This window comes from Numida meleagris, chromosome 1 (genome assembly GCF_002078875.1).
Source record: "Numida meleagris isolate 19003 breed g44 Domestic line chromosome 1, NumMel1.0, whole genome shotgun sequence".
In the NCBI taxonomy this organism is placed as follows: Eukaryota; Metazoa; Chordata; class Aves; order Galliformes; family Numididae; genus Numida; species Numida meleagris.
In genome coordinates this window covers 51,193,895-51,209,536 of record NC_034409.1, presented here as the reverse complement: position 1 = coordinate 51,209,536, position 15,642 = coordinate 51,193,895, and the positions used below count along the sequence as shown (strand labels likewise).

At 43.4% G+C, this 15,642-nt stretch overlaps 1 long non-coding RNA gene across 1 annotated transcript; it reads left to right on the top strand.

Moving 5' to 3' along the window:
- Window positions 400–6,085, top strand: LOC110392501. The gene is made up of 3 exons (XR_002434433.1): window positions 400–439; window positions 5,290–5,425; window positions 5,958–6,085. It is a non-coding gene; the product is annotated as an uncharacterized LOC110392501 (long non-coding RNA).

The window sequence follows — 15,642 nt, the reverse complement described above, 5'->3', positions numbered from 1 at the left end:
GGGAGTTAAAAATGCGACCCACCTCTGAGGTCTTCAGCAAAAGCCAACAGCATCGAGGGAGAGAAAATGAGAACTTCTTTCCCTGGAGCTGTTTGTCTCTCTGACCTTCACAACACAAATCACTCCTTCCATTATAAATGAAATATTAACTGTCGTGCAGTAGTTGCAGTATCCTCCTGGCTTCTTGTTAGGAGGGTCACAAAGCAGTAAAGTAAGGAAGAAACGCAGCCCTTACAGAGCTTGTTTGAAAAGCAGGGAAAGAAAATGCAGTCATTGCAAACCAGAACGACAGGGCAGGACCTGGTGGAAAACATGGTTAGACAAGAAGGAGATAGAGAGGATCCCAAGGGGAAGGCAGAGAAAGGAGGAATGATCTTGCAAACACAATGTCTCATTTACAGGGTGACTGCAGATATGCCTACCTGGAGCTGGCTCAGAGGTGAGAGGACCCAAGAAGATGTGTGCATGGGTGGCCAGTGTTTGTCTGGGAGGAAGCCACACATAATGTTGTTCACGCTATGCATTTTGGTGGGTGACACCTGCTGCTGCTGGGTCAGCCACTGAGCTTCTTTTCTGCATCAGGCCATGCTCTCTGTTTTGGGGTAGGAGCTGGGGCAACTGTGACTGCCTATACCGCTGAGCTGGCTTTTCATTCCTGTTCAGTGTCCATTGGTAACCAGTGCATTTCTACAGCAGGTTAAGTGGGCCCAAGGTATTCAACAACCAAGTTGGCAAGGCTCTACTCTAGGAATGCATCATCTTGCATTATGCATAGTCAGGTTATCAAGCACTATGGCAATATGTCCAGGTCTCAGAGACACCTGCATATCTACTTAATTGTCTAGTAACTTGTGGCTTTCAGCTCTGAGCCCATCTCAGATGGTTGAGGATGGATGGTAGTTCATCCCATGTGTGTGCTGGTGATGCATTTGTGTGTCCAGAGAAGGGCAACGAAGTGGGTGAAGGGTCTGGAGCACAAGTCTTATGGAGAGTGGTGGAGAGAACTGGGATTGTTCAGTGTGGAGAAGAGGAGGCTCATGGGAGACCTCACTGCTCTCTACAATGACTTGCAAGGAGGTTGTGGCGAGGTGGGGTTTGACCTCTTCTCCCAGGTAACAGCAACAGGACAAGAGGGAATGGACTTCAGTTGCACCAAGAGAGGTTCAGGTTGGATATTACAAACAATTTCTTCTTAGAAAGAGTGGTGCTGCACTGGCACAGGCTGCCCAGGGAGGTTGTGCAGTCACCGTCCCTGGAGGTGTTCCAGAACAGTGTGGATGTGGCACTGAGGGACATGGTCAGTGGGCATGGTGGGGATGGGCTGGTGGTTGGACTAGGTGATCTTAGAGGTCTTTTTCAACCTTCATGATTCTATGCATATTCCTCTTGAATGTCTACCTATGCCTGCTGGAAAACATGGAGGAAGGTCAATGGAAACACAGCAGCTGCCTCTGGCCAGCAGCTGGATGGGGCCCGCTCAGGCTGCATAATTAGATCACTTGAACTTCGAAAGAAGTTAATTAGTAATGAAATTTCTGACTGAATGATGCAGATTGTGAAGACTGGCTTTGTCAGCAGCTGAAATTAATTACAGGCTCAGGCACAGGGAGAAGTGGGGTGGGGGGAAGGATGCGGGGAGGGGGAGGCATCACCGAAAGAATGATGACAAACTTGGCTGCAGGCTGTTGCTGTGGTGATGGGAGGCAGTCATGGTGGTTGACAGCAGTGACACATCAAAGGCAGCAGGTACTTCGAATTACCCCCTCCACTGACCCAAGCGGGCAGCTATCCCTCCTAGCTAGATGTAGATGCTCTCGTTTACTCCTCATGCTTCCTTTCTCTCTGTCACAGGTGGGATCTGCCTTCTTGGGGGCTCCCATCTGCCCTGAAAGACTATGTGGTGGCAGAAGGAAAGCTTTTCCTAATGTCACTTTAATTGGCAGTGTCTTCAGGAAGCCTAGACAACGCTGAAAACTTTCAGAGCTAGTATTTGAAAAATGGAGGAGGAGAAACAGTACAGCCAGCCTCAGATTTCTGAGAAAGACGATTCATGGCTTCAAACCCTTGTTCAAATTGCAAAGTTTCAGGGAGTGCTTTGGCTGGCTGGCTGGGGGGTTGTGAATCTCAGGATATCACCAGCTGCCTGCAGGTGCCCTGCTGGGGTCTGTGTAGACCAGGGTGGACTGCTGCAAGGGGAGCATCAGAGCATCCTGGCCACACATGCACTGCCGCAGCCAAAGTGTACATACAGAAACGTGGATTTGTATAAATATATGAATGTCCAGGTTGGCTATCAGGAATGTTTTCTTCCTGGAATGAGTGGTGCTGCGCTGCCACAGGCTGCCCAGGGGGTGGTGGAGTCACTGTCCCTGGAGGTGTACCAGAACCATGTGGATGTGGCACTGAGGGACATGGTCAGTGGGCATGGTGGGGATGGGCTGGCAGTTGGACTAGGTGATCTTAGAGTTCTTTTCCAACCTTAATGATTCTATGAATATAAAGACCTGACTTCAAGCCCTTTTGCCTCAACTCTATGAATCTGGTCATGGTTGGAGTGTACTCCCTGCTGTCAGGTTTCCCGTGTCATGTTTTCTGGCTGTATGCTGAAGAAAACACTCCAGATTTTAAAGCAATTTCTGCTTCTTGTTTTGTATGTGTTTATTTCTGCCAGGGCTGCTCTGAGTGTTGGTGGGAATAATAGATGGTTGAGGGACTACAGATGACAGAGCTGGACTACGGTCAGTTGTGTCTGTTGACAGGAATAGGCATAGACTGAAACATGGGAAATATCACTTAAATGTATGAAAACAGTGAGTAAGCAGTCAAGAACTGAAGCAGGCTACCCAGAGATGTTCTAGTGGAGATACATCGCTGGAGATACTGAAAAGCCACCTGGACATGACCCTGAGTAACCTGCTGTAGTTGGCCCTATTTTGATGAGACGACCTCATAGAATCATAGAATCACCAAGGTTGGAAAAGAAAGATCTTCCAGTCCAACTGTTCACCTATCACCAGTATTTCCCACTAAACTGTGTCCCTCAGTGCAACGTTTAATATCTATCAGGGAAGGTCGTCCTCTTCGACCAAGGACACAGCTCCAAGAGGGATGCACATGGAGTGGTGAGGGAGGAAGAAGACACCCACCTAGCCACCCAGATCAGCTGAATCACCCCTGGTGATCAATGGGGTGACAGATGTCACAGCCAGGCTGCCCTCACATCCATCGAGAACGTCCAGTGATTTTCGGTGGTTCTGTGAAAGATAAAAAAACAAAAAACAAAACACAGTTTGGAAAGTCCGGAAAAGACCTGTAGTCTTACCTGAAAGACCTGTGAGAGCTATTGGAAACCTCCTCAGGTGCTTTCCTGGGTTTTGGATTGGTTCATAATAGAAAGATAAAGAAGAGAGAGTGTCATGGTTTTGTGATTTTCTGTTATTCGATATAATCGATATTCGATTATATCCCCCGTCCCCTTTGTCACGGAACTGGGCCGAACGCCCATAAACTGTTGACAGAGAGAAAGGTGGGAAACTGAAGTTAAGCTGTATAGACCTCGGAGAACAATCTTTTTATTCATGCCATTTTGGTATATCCTTCTCTGACAAGGCCTCTGTTTTTGCAGCCCACAGTGAGGGTGGGCTCCATGTGCTTACTTTGTACAGCGCTTGGGATTCACTTTGTAAGGGATAGCGATAACATGTTCTTGAAATCACCTTATAGCATGATTGGCACAGTAGAACTGGTGTCTTGTTCTTGTCTGATTTTGCCACTGAAGGTAGTTCACTGAAAACCAGGTGGAGGAGAAGAGAAAAAGAATTAATAATCTTCCAGATCAGATTGTGCAGGGTTAGTCATGAATCACTGTCAGAATGAGCAAGGAAGAATTGCTCAGAACAAACCATGGATTTTGAGTGTCTTTCAGAAGTGACCACCATTTGGGGTTCAGTTCTGTGAGGCGTGAAAAATGGGTGCACACAGTGGGTTGTATTTTCAATAGGTATTTTCTCAGTTCTGTTAGTTAAAATTAAAAAAAAAAAAAAAAAAAAAAAACCAAGGAAAAAACTTTGTCTGAAAACTGAAACCAGGCAGGGATGTTTGGGAGGCATGTTAAATCACGAGTGATGTTTCTGCCAGAGGTTGGAGGTCTGTTCTCATTAGATCTACATCACTGCTTTGCAATGCAAACACTGGAAAGAAGTCACAGAAACGTGTGCCCAGCTTTAGAGCTAAAACACTGTAATTGAATCTTGGGTAAGTGAGAATCAGTCCTAAGCCTCCTTCATTTGAAAGAGTGGGATGGTAAGGAAGAGGCAGATAGAGGGTGCGAAGGGCACAGAGAGGTTCCTCAAATGCACCATTTTTACCCTCTTCCGTAACACATAAATGAAGTGGTACTTGATGAAATTAAAAGGCAACAAATTAAAAATAAATAGGAGGAAATACTTCTTAATGTAAAGTATAATTAGCTAATGTAGCTTACGGCTGCCAGCTATTATTGAAGCAGTTATTTTAGAAAGATTCTCAACAAAGGATTCGAATGAATAAGGAAAGCATCTGCAGGGACGCCACTATAGCTGAGAAAACAATTACAAGGGCTATCAATCCTCATGCTCTAGGGCACAAATAGATCAGCAGCTGGGGTCAGAAACACAATTTCCCCCCGTGGTTACTGAATTACTTAATTAGGCACATGGTGATGTTCTATCCTGCATGGGTCACTGCTGGAAGCAGAATAATGGATTGGATGACCATTGGCCTGTTCCAATATGGCATGCCTTTATCTCCAAGCTCTTCTCAGAAGTGAAGAAGGAGACTTCTAGCCTTATGCTCTGCCGCCTTCTCAGAAGGGTCCTAGCCCCTGGACTCATGCAGTGCTCAGCTGTCAGTGTCATTGTGTTCAATATAGCCTTTCACCAGATCCCAGACATTTCTGCTGCGTATGAATTTAGGGCACCATGGAAGGTTTTTTTTCCACTGTGTTTGTAAGATCTGTAAGCCCACAAGAGAAGAGTCTGAGTCTGTGTTTTTGTTTAACTATGGCAACGATCCGACTGGTGTAAGTATTAAGGCTTTCAGCTACCTGTACTTTCTCATTTACAAAAGGGTTTTGGCTTTACCAAAGAATGAAGAAGTGAGGAACTGAAGGAGAAAAACATAACAAATATTTTGTATATTTGTTATATTTTGTTATAACAAATCAGCCTATCAGCAGTTATTTCCTTTAATCTTCCTGCTTTGTCATCCCAAATCTCGAGGAAGCTTATCTCAGCCCTGATGCTTTTGCAGCAGTTTTCCTTGACTCTTTTCCACCTGGTTTGAGTGTGTCAGCATGATGGTGATTTTGCTAAACTGTGTTACCCTGGGGATGTACCAGCCATGTGAGGATATGGACTGCCTTTCCGACAGATGTAAAATCTTGCAGGTAAGCAGACTTCCTTCCTGTCATTAGTACAAGTCACAGAATTTCATGCGTGTTTTCTTTCAGTATGTGGTCAATACCTTACCAAAGGGTTGATGAGCAAAGTAGCTTCCTATAAAACGGAAAGAAATGGCTTTGAGGAGTTGAGTGGTGTTAGAGAGAGAGAATAAATGAAGTCTCCTTATGACCAGGCAATACAGAATAGTTGTTAATTCTCTTCATCCTGTGAATAAAACATGTCTTCCTGACACAGGAAAGACCTGCTGTTGCTGAGCCAACACGGGCTTTCAGTTCCATGTACAGAGGCTCTGAGTCTACATCAAGTACTTCATGTAGGAGGAATAAATAGAGCTCCTGCTTGCTTGCTTTGACAGCAGGTAGCTATGATGCCAGTGCTGCATAGAAGAAACTTGTCCAGCTTTGTCTTTAACTCATTTTCAGAAGTACTGAAATTCATGTTTATTTCACTATCAGCGTTGTAAAGTCTCAAGCTGAGAATGTGTGTCACACTTGCTGTCGGCTCTCTGTTTGGCAGGTATTTGATGATTTCATCTTCATCTTCTTTGCAATGGAAATGGTGTTAAAGATGGTGGCCCTGGGGATCTTTGGCAAGAAGTGTTACCTTGGAGATACCTGGAACCGCCTGGATTTCTTCATTGTTATGGCTGGGTAGGTTGATAGTTTGTGTTTATTTGTTCACTTTGTTGAAATCTCTTGTAAAACTGAAAAGTGCTCCTCATCTGAAAGCAAATGAAGGTTATTGGCAACTGTCTGTGTTTTTCCTTATGTTTACCAAGCCCGGTTAAGCCCCTCAAATCCTGATGGAAGAGCGAAAGTAAATCCTTGCAAAGCCAATGAATGCTACTCTTGATTTGCCATGATGCAACTGATATAAAAGTTTCCACTCTGCTCCTACTATGGTAGATTTGCAAAACTGGAATAAGGTGTCCTGGGGAAGAAACGGAAGGCAAGGTAGCTTAGCTGATGTGCAGCTGCCTATCTCACAACTTCAGTAGAGAGTGTTAAGTTGTACCAGCTGAAGAACTAGCCTGGAAATAATTTTGTTAGCGGAGGAGGAACAACCTTTATCAGAGCTAAGCCAGCTTCTCTGTTTCTAGAAGCAGTGTTTCAATGTAGAGATATCTATTTTTTTCTTTTTTTTTTTTTTTTAACTCCGGTCCTTTTGTCTTTGTATTGCATTGGCCTCAACCATAATACTATTGGGACAAGTTGACATTTGAGTGTTTTTTACAACAAAGTTGCTATGGAGAAGCTCTGATTTCCCCTTTGCATGTGTGAAGTGGAAAACCTACCAGGATTTGGCTATTAAATCACAGCAAAATGTCCCCCTGTGATATCAGTGGGCATGCATTTTTTGGAATTTGTCCATTTTCAATCAGACTGCCTTGCGGTATAATAAAAGAAAAAAAGTCAGAAAAATTATGTACTATTAATGTTCTTACAGAAAAGGGGTGAAAATCTTTTCAGAGAAACCCCTCTGACTTTCCTGTCCCTCTCCCCAAGGCATTACCAGCATTCGCTGTCACCTGCAAGTGCACTGCTGACGGAGCCAACAGTGAGTTCAAGCTCACTTTGCAGAGCTTTTCCCTGAGGTGCAGAGAAGTTCTGTCTTTACATTTGCTTCTGACACAGTTGTACTACAGAAAGATTTGAAAGTCGTTCCCTCTGGAGTGGTGTGTAATTGTTTGCTTCTGGGGGGAGCTGGAATTTTCAAACTCAGTTCAGTTGTAAAAGTGTGAAGGCTGATCCTCAGCTGGCTTGTACATGAAAGAAGGATGGGCAGATGAAAGCTGCAGCTTTTTGTGAACTTAAGCAACGTGCGTGAGATGGGAACCTTTCTTGTGGCTGACTCTGCTGTCATTAGCATGTGATTTAAAATAGGCCTGCACTGTGGGAACTGTTTGGAAAGGAGACCTCAGAGCCTATGGTGCTCCTCTGTTGGAGTGTGCTGCATATATGGGGTGAGAGGAAGGCTCTGCTCCAGGTGGGTGCAGGATAGCCATCACACTGAAGGTGGGGGGAAAGGCTTGGGGGACTGGGGGGATTGCTCTGCCTGCTGTCCCTGCAAGCATGGTGTGTGAGCAATGCAGTCTGGAGTGAGGAAGAACTCAGTGGGGCAATGCTGAAGGAAAACAAGGAGTTGCGCTCACCTCTTTCACTCGTTTCCTTGGTGGAACAAACTTCACTAAACAACATTTCCTTACTGTGCAGATGATGGAGCACTGCCACAGGTTGCCCAGAGGCTGTGGGGTCTTCTCCTTGGAGATCTCCAAAACCCACCTGGAAATGGCCCTCAGCACCCTGCTCTGGGCATCCCTGCTGGTGCAGGAGTTGGGCCAGGTGGACCCAGAGGTCCCTGCCAACCCAAACCATACTGTGATTCTGTGAAATCCTCTCCGCCTAGATCAGAAATTTATATCTTCATACCCATTTATACGTTTCCTTCTGCTATCATTGCTGAGAGAAATTTGAGAAGAGAGAGAGTCTTTTGCACATCTGATAGCAGTATTAGAAATGAAGCTCATATCTGAACTCCTTTCAGTGCCAAGGAGACTTAGAATCAACTCCTTCGGTATAAAATAATCACTGTGGAGGATTTTTTCATTTCAGGTCCAGAACTGAAAGAAATTTGTTTCCTGATTTCTATACAATTGTTCTCATGAGGTGTCAGGCTGAAATGATAGTAATCTCATTAGAATATCTGATCTCAAAAGACTTCATCTGCTAAAGAAAGATTTTTCCATTTAGTTATATAGAACTAATGACTATATAATGTATTTTGAGTTATAAAAGCTTGTGGTTATTAATTCATTATTCTTTGAAATTCATTAAAATTGTCTGCACTGCTTAAATCAAATTCAAGCAGAGGCTCAAATTTGCCCTTATGTACAGAACACAGGCTTTTATTTAACCTCAGATTTAAGCCCCAGGCTTCATCCTGATTGGTCCCACACCTGGATCTGCTTGCTTTGGGTCCAAACTATGCCTTAGCCTTCAAAGCTTCCTGCATAAGGCCTTGCATATTTTCTCTGAGGCAGTGAGGTAGATCCTGAAAAGAAGCTCATCAGTATTTTTCTAAAAGCCTTCTCCTTTCCATGGTCCTGGGCTCTTGTGGGCTGCAAGAGTGGTCATAAATTCAACCACCTAAAAAACATCCAGATGATGAAAAGTAATGCACTGCCTGGGTGACCTCTGAGCATCTCTCAAATTTGAGAATAAGGACTGTATTTCCCAGCCCCTTCTTCCTTTCTCCCTTTCCAAATACATACTCAAGCAGCAGCCCAAGTAAGGCATCAGAGGTTGGGAGGATGAACTGTAGCCTGGAAAAGCATAGTGCAGGCGAGGGACATTTCTGTTGAGTGGTCCTGGGTGGTTGAGGTACCTCCATCTGGCTATTAATGTGACAGTCTTTTATCAAAGAGTATAATGATTATTTGCTGCTATTGCCCCAGACAGTGCTTTGGTTACATAAGCCATGTGTTCAGGCATTCAATATGTAGTTTCTCCTCACTTCCTTGGAAAGCCAGAAGCTATAGTTTTAGTTAGCTGAATTCCCTTGTGTGCCCCTGCCCTGCTTGCCCCTGCTCCCCACGCAGCCCAGCAGCTTGAGGAAGACTCAATTGTCACTAAAAATGCTCCGTTTCCATGGCAATAGGAGCTGACATCACCAGAACTTTCTCCCCTCTCACACATTCCCTCCCCCAACAACCCTCAACACGTTTCTTCAAAAAGGATTAGGAAAAAAAAAAGCAACACATAAAACCCTAAACAAATAGGTCCTATGTCAGTGTCCTCCACTGTTCCTCTCAGAGCTCCTAAAACCAAGAGAGGTGATTTGGGTTGAATGCCCATGATCTCATGTGCACAAGCAACAGGGGCTTACACTTGGCTTGCAGACACTTCAGTTCTCATTGCTCACTGCTGATGAGAGGTTGCAGGTTCCCTGATATTTCATGCAGATGGTGCTTGTCACCAGCTGTCTTGGTGGGAGACCCTCTTCCCCTGCGTTTGTGTTTAGGTTGTGTCTGTCGTCATTTGTTTCCCACAGTGATGGGTGCTTTTGGAGAGCTTGCTCTGAAGCAACTTAAAGGGCAGATTCCTAAAGCTGAGAGACTACTATTTTTTGAAAGCTGAGATCATCTGGACAACACTGACTTTGGAAACTTAGGCCAGCATCTCCACATGCATGAATTTAGGAGCTGTTAATTATTTCTAGGCTGGTGCTCATCAGCTTTTTAAATCAGGCATTTCTCTAGCAACGAAGAGTGAGCAATTTCTCCTGCCTGCTCTACTCTGTGAATTGGAGTTGTGTTTACATGTGGTTGAAGAGGATGCCAGCGTCCCTGTGGGAGGGAGGCTTCCCTTTACATGACTCTGTCCCGAGAGTCCTGCCTGGCCTTGGGATGTCAATTCCACCAGCGAGTGCTTGTTTGGCCTCTCTTGTACTTTACAGCCAAGTGCTTTAATTAGTGATTAGTGGTAGGAAATGTCTCTGACCGCTTCTGTGGCATTCCCCTGACATGTTCTAGTATGGAATATACTTGTACAAATTGTAGGTAGTTTAAAGGGGGGAGATCTTCACTGCATGGCCAGGGAAATTATTGTGATTACAAGTTCGTATGTAGAATATATCCAAAGTCTTTCTTTAACTAGCTCAATAGCTGAGAAGAGGCTGGTATATCTTTCACAGAATGTCCCATCTTTGCCTCTTCTCCACCATCACACCGCAGCTTTCCGTGTAGATCTTGTAAACCGTGATCAAATCCCATCCCAAACTTGCCTTTGAGAGGAGTGGCATGACTTGTGTATTTCATAATTTTAAGATACAGTTGCTTGATAGCTTTTTTTAAAAAAGTCATAGTGAACAGCAGAGTAAGGCACATTACACAGTGCAGCCCCTTCAGTGCATTATACAGTGGTAATCCAGCCTCTCTATTCCAACCTTAAATTTCCCTGTTCCTACAGCCAAGGATTGCGGCAGCCCATCTTATCACAGCATCTTCCTGTTAATTCATTCAGCTCCTTTCTCCAGTGTTCCAAGTCGTGTTGATTGTAGGTATTTTCCCCCTCACAATCTCCTCTTCTGAAGAAAGAAAATCCCTTCCTATTAGTAGGGACAGAAAACTTCGTTCCCAGATGTGTGGTGTTACATTTGTTCATACTGGAATACGTGTTATTTGCATTTCCAAGGCAGCTCACGCTGTTCTGTATTGCTGACTTACCCTCTTCATTTCTTTTCTGTTTTCTCAAAAATATGCTTCAACTGCAAAATCCACCAGTAATTTTTTTTTTTAATTTTCTGCCAGGTTGTGATAAATAAATAAGGAACAGCATGGCAGGAATCGTGTATTACAGTACAGCTGCTCACGAATAAGTCCCCATTTACTGTTGTACGTGGGGCTTAATACTTAGCCTGTTTCCCTCTAATGTATGTCATGATGATTTCGTATCATTCCAGTCATATCAACATAATTACTTGTGTGAACCAGACTTGTAATCTCATAAGAAATTATAGCGCATTAGTTTGATGGTGTCTATTTTTCTTTAAACCTGTGTTGATTATGGCTAATTTTATTACCCACTTTTAATCCGTAATCTATCAAAGCCACGTATTGGTGATTTCATTGCTGCACCGTGATCAGCATCAGTCCAGTCAGCCTACTGAGATCACTGTGTTTTTTCAAGCACTGGCACGACATCAGGATTTCTCTGGCCCTTGGATGCTCTCCCAGTTTTCTGAGACTAATCAAAAATCGACAGCACTGGTCCGGGACTTTTCTGGCCATCTCTTTTAAAACTCTCGGATGTAAGTTGTCCAGCCCTGCTTATCTTAGAATACCCCTACTTTGATAGATACAGCCTCCAATACTTGATCACAGCTGCAGTTGAAAACAGCTCGTTATCATCTGTAGTACAAACATGCCATCTGACCTTGCCCATAAAACTTTTTTTTCTTAATTGAGGTTTCTGCCTTTTTAAACAGTTCAGGACAATTATGTTCTCTTGTTTGTTGTACCATTTTGGGTTCATTCCATTTTCTTACAAGTTTTCTACAATGTCATCTCCTAATTTGTATTCATTTCTATCAACTTCCCCTCTCTTGCTTTCGCTATATTGCTGCTTTTGCTTATTTTGTATTACCTTTTTTAACCAGTTCAGTTTTTTAACCAGTTTCTTGACTCTATTTTATTAAATAATACTTGATTGTTGTCCAGAGATCAGGACTGCAATTCTTTATCCTGACTTGTTTGATACATGTCTGTTTCCACATGTCTTCAGCTTCATGAATATAGCCTTTCTAATCCACCAAGTATATCTAGTAGTGTTGAAGACCTTACTTGGTGTGTACATAAGACATGTAATCAAGTAGTCCCAGATTTAAGTTCATTGATCACAAAACAAACAAACCCAAACCAACTAATCAGCCAACCAAACAAAAAAACTCCCCTGCTGTACCTTTGTTTCTTAAATGCAGTTTTTGTGTTATACTGCACATCACTGAGAAGCTGTAAGGAGATCTAGGCGTCTTCAGCACATTGGCCAAACCTAACCCTAGCAGGGTGGATAAGGGGAGGTTTTTTTTGTGAGTTACAGACTAATATCAGGCGAGCTGTTTTCTAGTGTGATCTAGACATACCTAGTGACATTTATAGGATCAGAGCATAATTCAGGTTGGAAAGTACCTTATGAGGTCTATTGTCCAATCTCTTGCTTGGAGCAGGGTAAACAACAAATACAAGTTAGATTGTTCAGAATTGTCTTTGGGTCTTGAAACCCCTGAGATGGAGACTGAACTGCCTCTCTGGGCTTCTGTACTACTACTTATTTATCTATAGATCTAGTCTGAGCCCTGCTTCCCTGCTGGATTTATGCCCATCGTGTCCAGCCCCTGAACATGTTGATGGCCCTCTGCTGACCTTGATCTCACTTTTTACTTTTATAAGGGAGTCCAAAATTGAATGTGCTCTTCTAGATTCACATTGCCCAGAGAAGATGCAGATGCCCCATCCCTGAAGGAGTTCAAGGCCAGGTTGGATGGGGCTCTTGGTAACCTGATCTAGCAGTTGGCAACCCTTCCCACAGGGAAGGAATTAGATGGCCTTTAAGGTTCCTTCTAACCAAAAACATTCTATGTGATTAGCCACAAGCAGAGCAAAAGGGATAATCCCTTTCCTCATCCACTGCCTTTGCTCCTGCTGATGCAGCCTGGTATGGCATCAGCCTTCCTTGCTAGAAGGGTTGCACTGTGGGACGTGGGTCACCTGCTGTTCCCGAGGTCCTTACCAGCAGAGCCGCTACGCAGCACTGAGGTAGAGGATCTTTCCAGCCCAGGTACAGGACCTTGCACTTGTCTTTAGTGAACTCCACAAAGTTTCTGTCAGCCCATTCTCTCTAGCCAGGAGGAATTATCTTCTTTATCTGACAGAAAATTAATCCATAATTTAACCATTAATTTTAAAATTGTCATTGATTCTGTACTTGAAAATGCCTTTTTTGACAAAGAGCACTACTCCCCCTTCCTTTCTGTATTTTTGAGCCTTCCTAGCTAGGTTAAAATCATTGACTTTAATATTCCTTTCATGCAGATCTTCCCACCAGCCCTTTCTAATGCCATTTAGTCTGTTTATGCTCATAAAATGAACAATTCCTATTCTCTCTATTACTCGGCCCCTGGCACTGCTGCACAGATGATACATTTTTTTTTCCTCCGCTCTACATCTTTCAATGCCTTCATTAGTTTTGTTCTTGAGATAGAGGCCCTGCAAGGATGAAGTTTTTTCTAATTCCATCACTTTTTCCTGTGGTTTTTCATTTAACAATCTACTGACTGGTCTCTCTCTCAATTTCCTAAAAATGTATTCGTTTCTAATGAAATGCTGGTGAATGTTTCTGCTTCTCCAGGGGTCGCTCAATGCTTTGCAGGTCTCTCGTCCTACCTGGCTGACCCAGCCAGCAGTTTGTTACCAAATTCCTCCATCTTCTCCTTTCACTTCTGCCCAGGATGTTCAGGGAGCTCAGCTGCAAGTTTTTTGTCCATCCTCTAGAAATTGTCTATAACTTGTGGCATAGCATGATAAGAAAGACAGTTAATTCCAAAACACATCATGGGTGAAATATTGCCCTGGAAGTTTCTAAATCTTCCCAAGATTTCTTTTTCCTCTATCATTTCAGTCACAGTATGGCAGCACAGTTCTCCTGGTATCTTCATTTCCTTTCCAAAGCATCCATTCTATTCTGCGTAGTTATACAGCCCTTGGAGGATGTTTTCTGGCATCTCTTTGGTCATGCCTGGTAGACCCTTAGATTGAGCAGAACATTCCTCCTCTCTGGCCTCTTGGCCAGTTGCTTCTTCAGAAACGAAGCTGCATTCACAATGGGGACTTGGAATGGATTGCTCTGTATTAACTGTGATTATCATTATTTGGACTTTGTCTTGCTGGTGGCTATCTACAATCTTAGCTTTCTACATCCTCTAAATCCTTCTTTCAAAGACCTACAGTGATATTTCTTCCCAAATCCATTCTCCTGAGCAGTTTTTACCCTTCTTCTTGACTATGCTATGCATGTGTACATCTGAGCAGTGACTCTTTCCTTACTTCAGAGCCCCTGACTTACACCTCTAGGACTCCAAGTTCATCCCACAGCATTTCAGCCCAGGCAAGGGAGGGCTGAAGGATGAGAGGTATCAGGCCCCTTCTTCAAGTGCCCACCCAGCCCCCAGAAACAAAGTTGTCCAAGCTGGGAAGATGTTGCTGTGCCTGAGATGCTGATAGGCCTTAATCTTGCACGACGTGGAAGTGGGTTGCCAATCTTCTGTTTTCTCTTTACTTTTAATTAACAGTGGTCCTTCAGGGACCTGGCCGGAATTTGCATAGTTATGACTTTAAAATCTCAGACCATTAAATGCTTATTAGCAGCAGTGTAAACAGAAGGAGTAGTCAGAAAATCTCGGTTAGCCAATCTTTGCTGCCAAATGGAAGTTTCTATAAAATTATGGCAAGTTAAGGAAAACTGTAATAAATACAGCAATTAGGTGTTTCAAGCAGCGATCAGAGAAAGATGGAAACCAGCGAGCAGCAGGATAAATAACATCTTAACCAGAGGCAGAAATATCAGAATTGCCACCCTCCCCCACCAACACGCACTCACTTTTTCCTCCTTAATGATACTAATTATTTCATTTGCTTTCCCCTAGTAAAACTATCCATAGAAGTGCAACATATTGAAATGAAAAGAGTCATCAAAATGAAATGAATCACAGCAGAGAAGAATCAAAACAAGGAGGCAACGGTACCCCGTGTGCATTATGTGTAGCTCTCAATTATTACCACTAATGCTTCGCCTCCCTAAAAACTGATTCCCTACTGCATGAATCCTTGGTTTTACTAAAGTAAATAAAGTGGGCACAAACAGCAGCTTGCAGGACCAAGCAGGGAATGCTTTTATTTTCTTTCTTTTTTTCATTTATTTTTTGGCTAAGCAATGAAACGCAGACCTAGGAGGCTGTGCTCAGAGTCCTTGCTTTCAGAAGCGAGGCCCCATCACTCGTCTTCAGTCATCTGAGCTCGCCTGGTCCCTCTGGCTTTCTTATCACAGTGTGAAAACCTGCTTATGTCTTTTCATATCATGTCTCTAAAACTGTTAAGAAACTCTGACGTTTTCTCTTAGTGCTCAGTTTGGAGAGAATTCTGAGTGTTCAGGGGTGTGAAATAATCACATCCCAGGCAGCCAGGGAGCAGTCTCACAGGCTCTGCAAGCTTTCAGCAAGCTTCCGTTGGTAGAGAAACTTAGAATAAAATAAAGTTCTGTACCAAGGAGAACGGTTGCAGGTTTTGTTTTTTTTTTTAAAAGATTACTAAGCATTGTAGCTCTGGAGCTGTGTAATTAGTAATTTATTACTCCCTGAAGAAATGTCTTTTTGCTAACAGAGTTACAGCCTCAGTAACTTTTTTTTTTAAGGGAGAAAAAAAAAGATATAATTTTGCAGTCCTCATTTTACTCACACGGCATTTTTTTTTCCCCTTTGCTCCTAACTTCCAGCTTTTATGTCAGCAGAGAGTTGTCTTTATGCAGCATGATGAGCTCTAACTTTAATGGAGATAAGCAGGACTACTTAGCTGAACACACTGCGATTTGCAGAGCAATTTAGGGTCCTGCTGTGTAATGTCTGGCCACATCCCATATGATGTTATCCCATA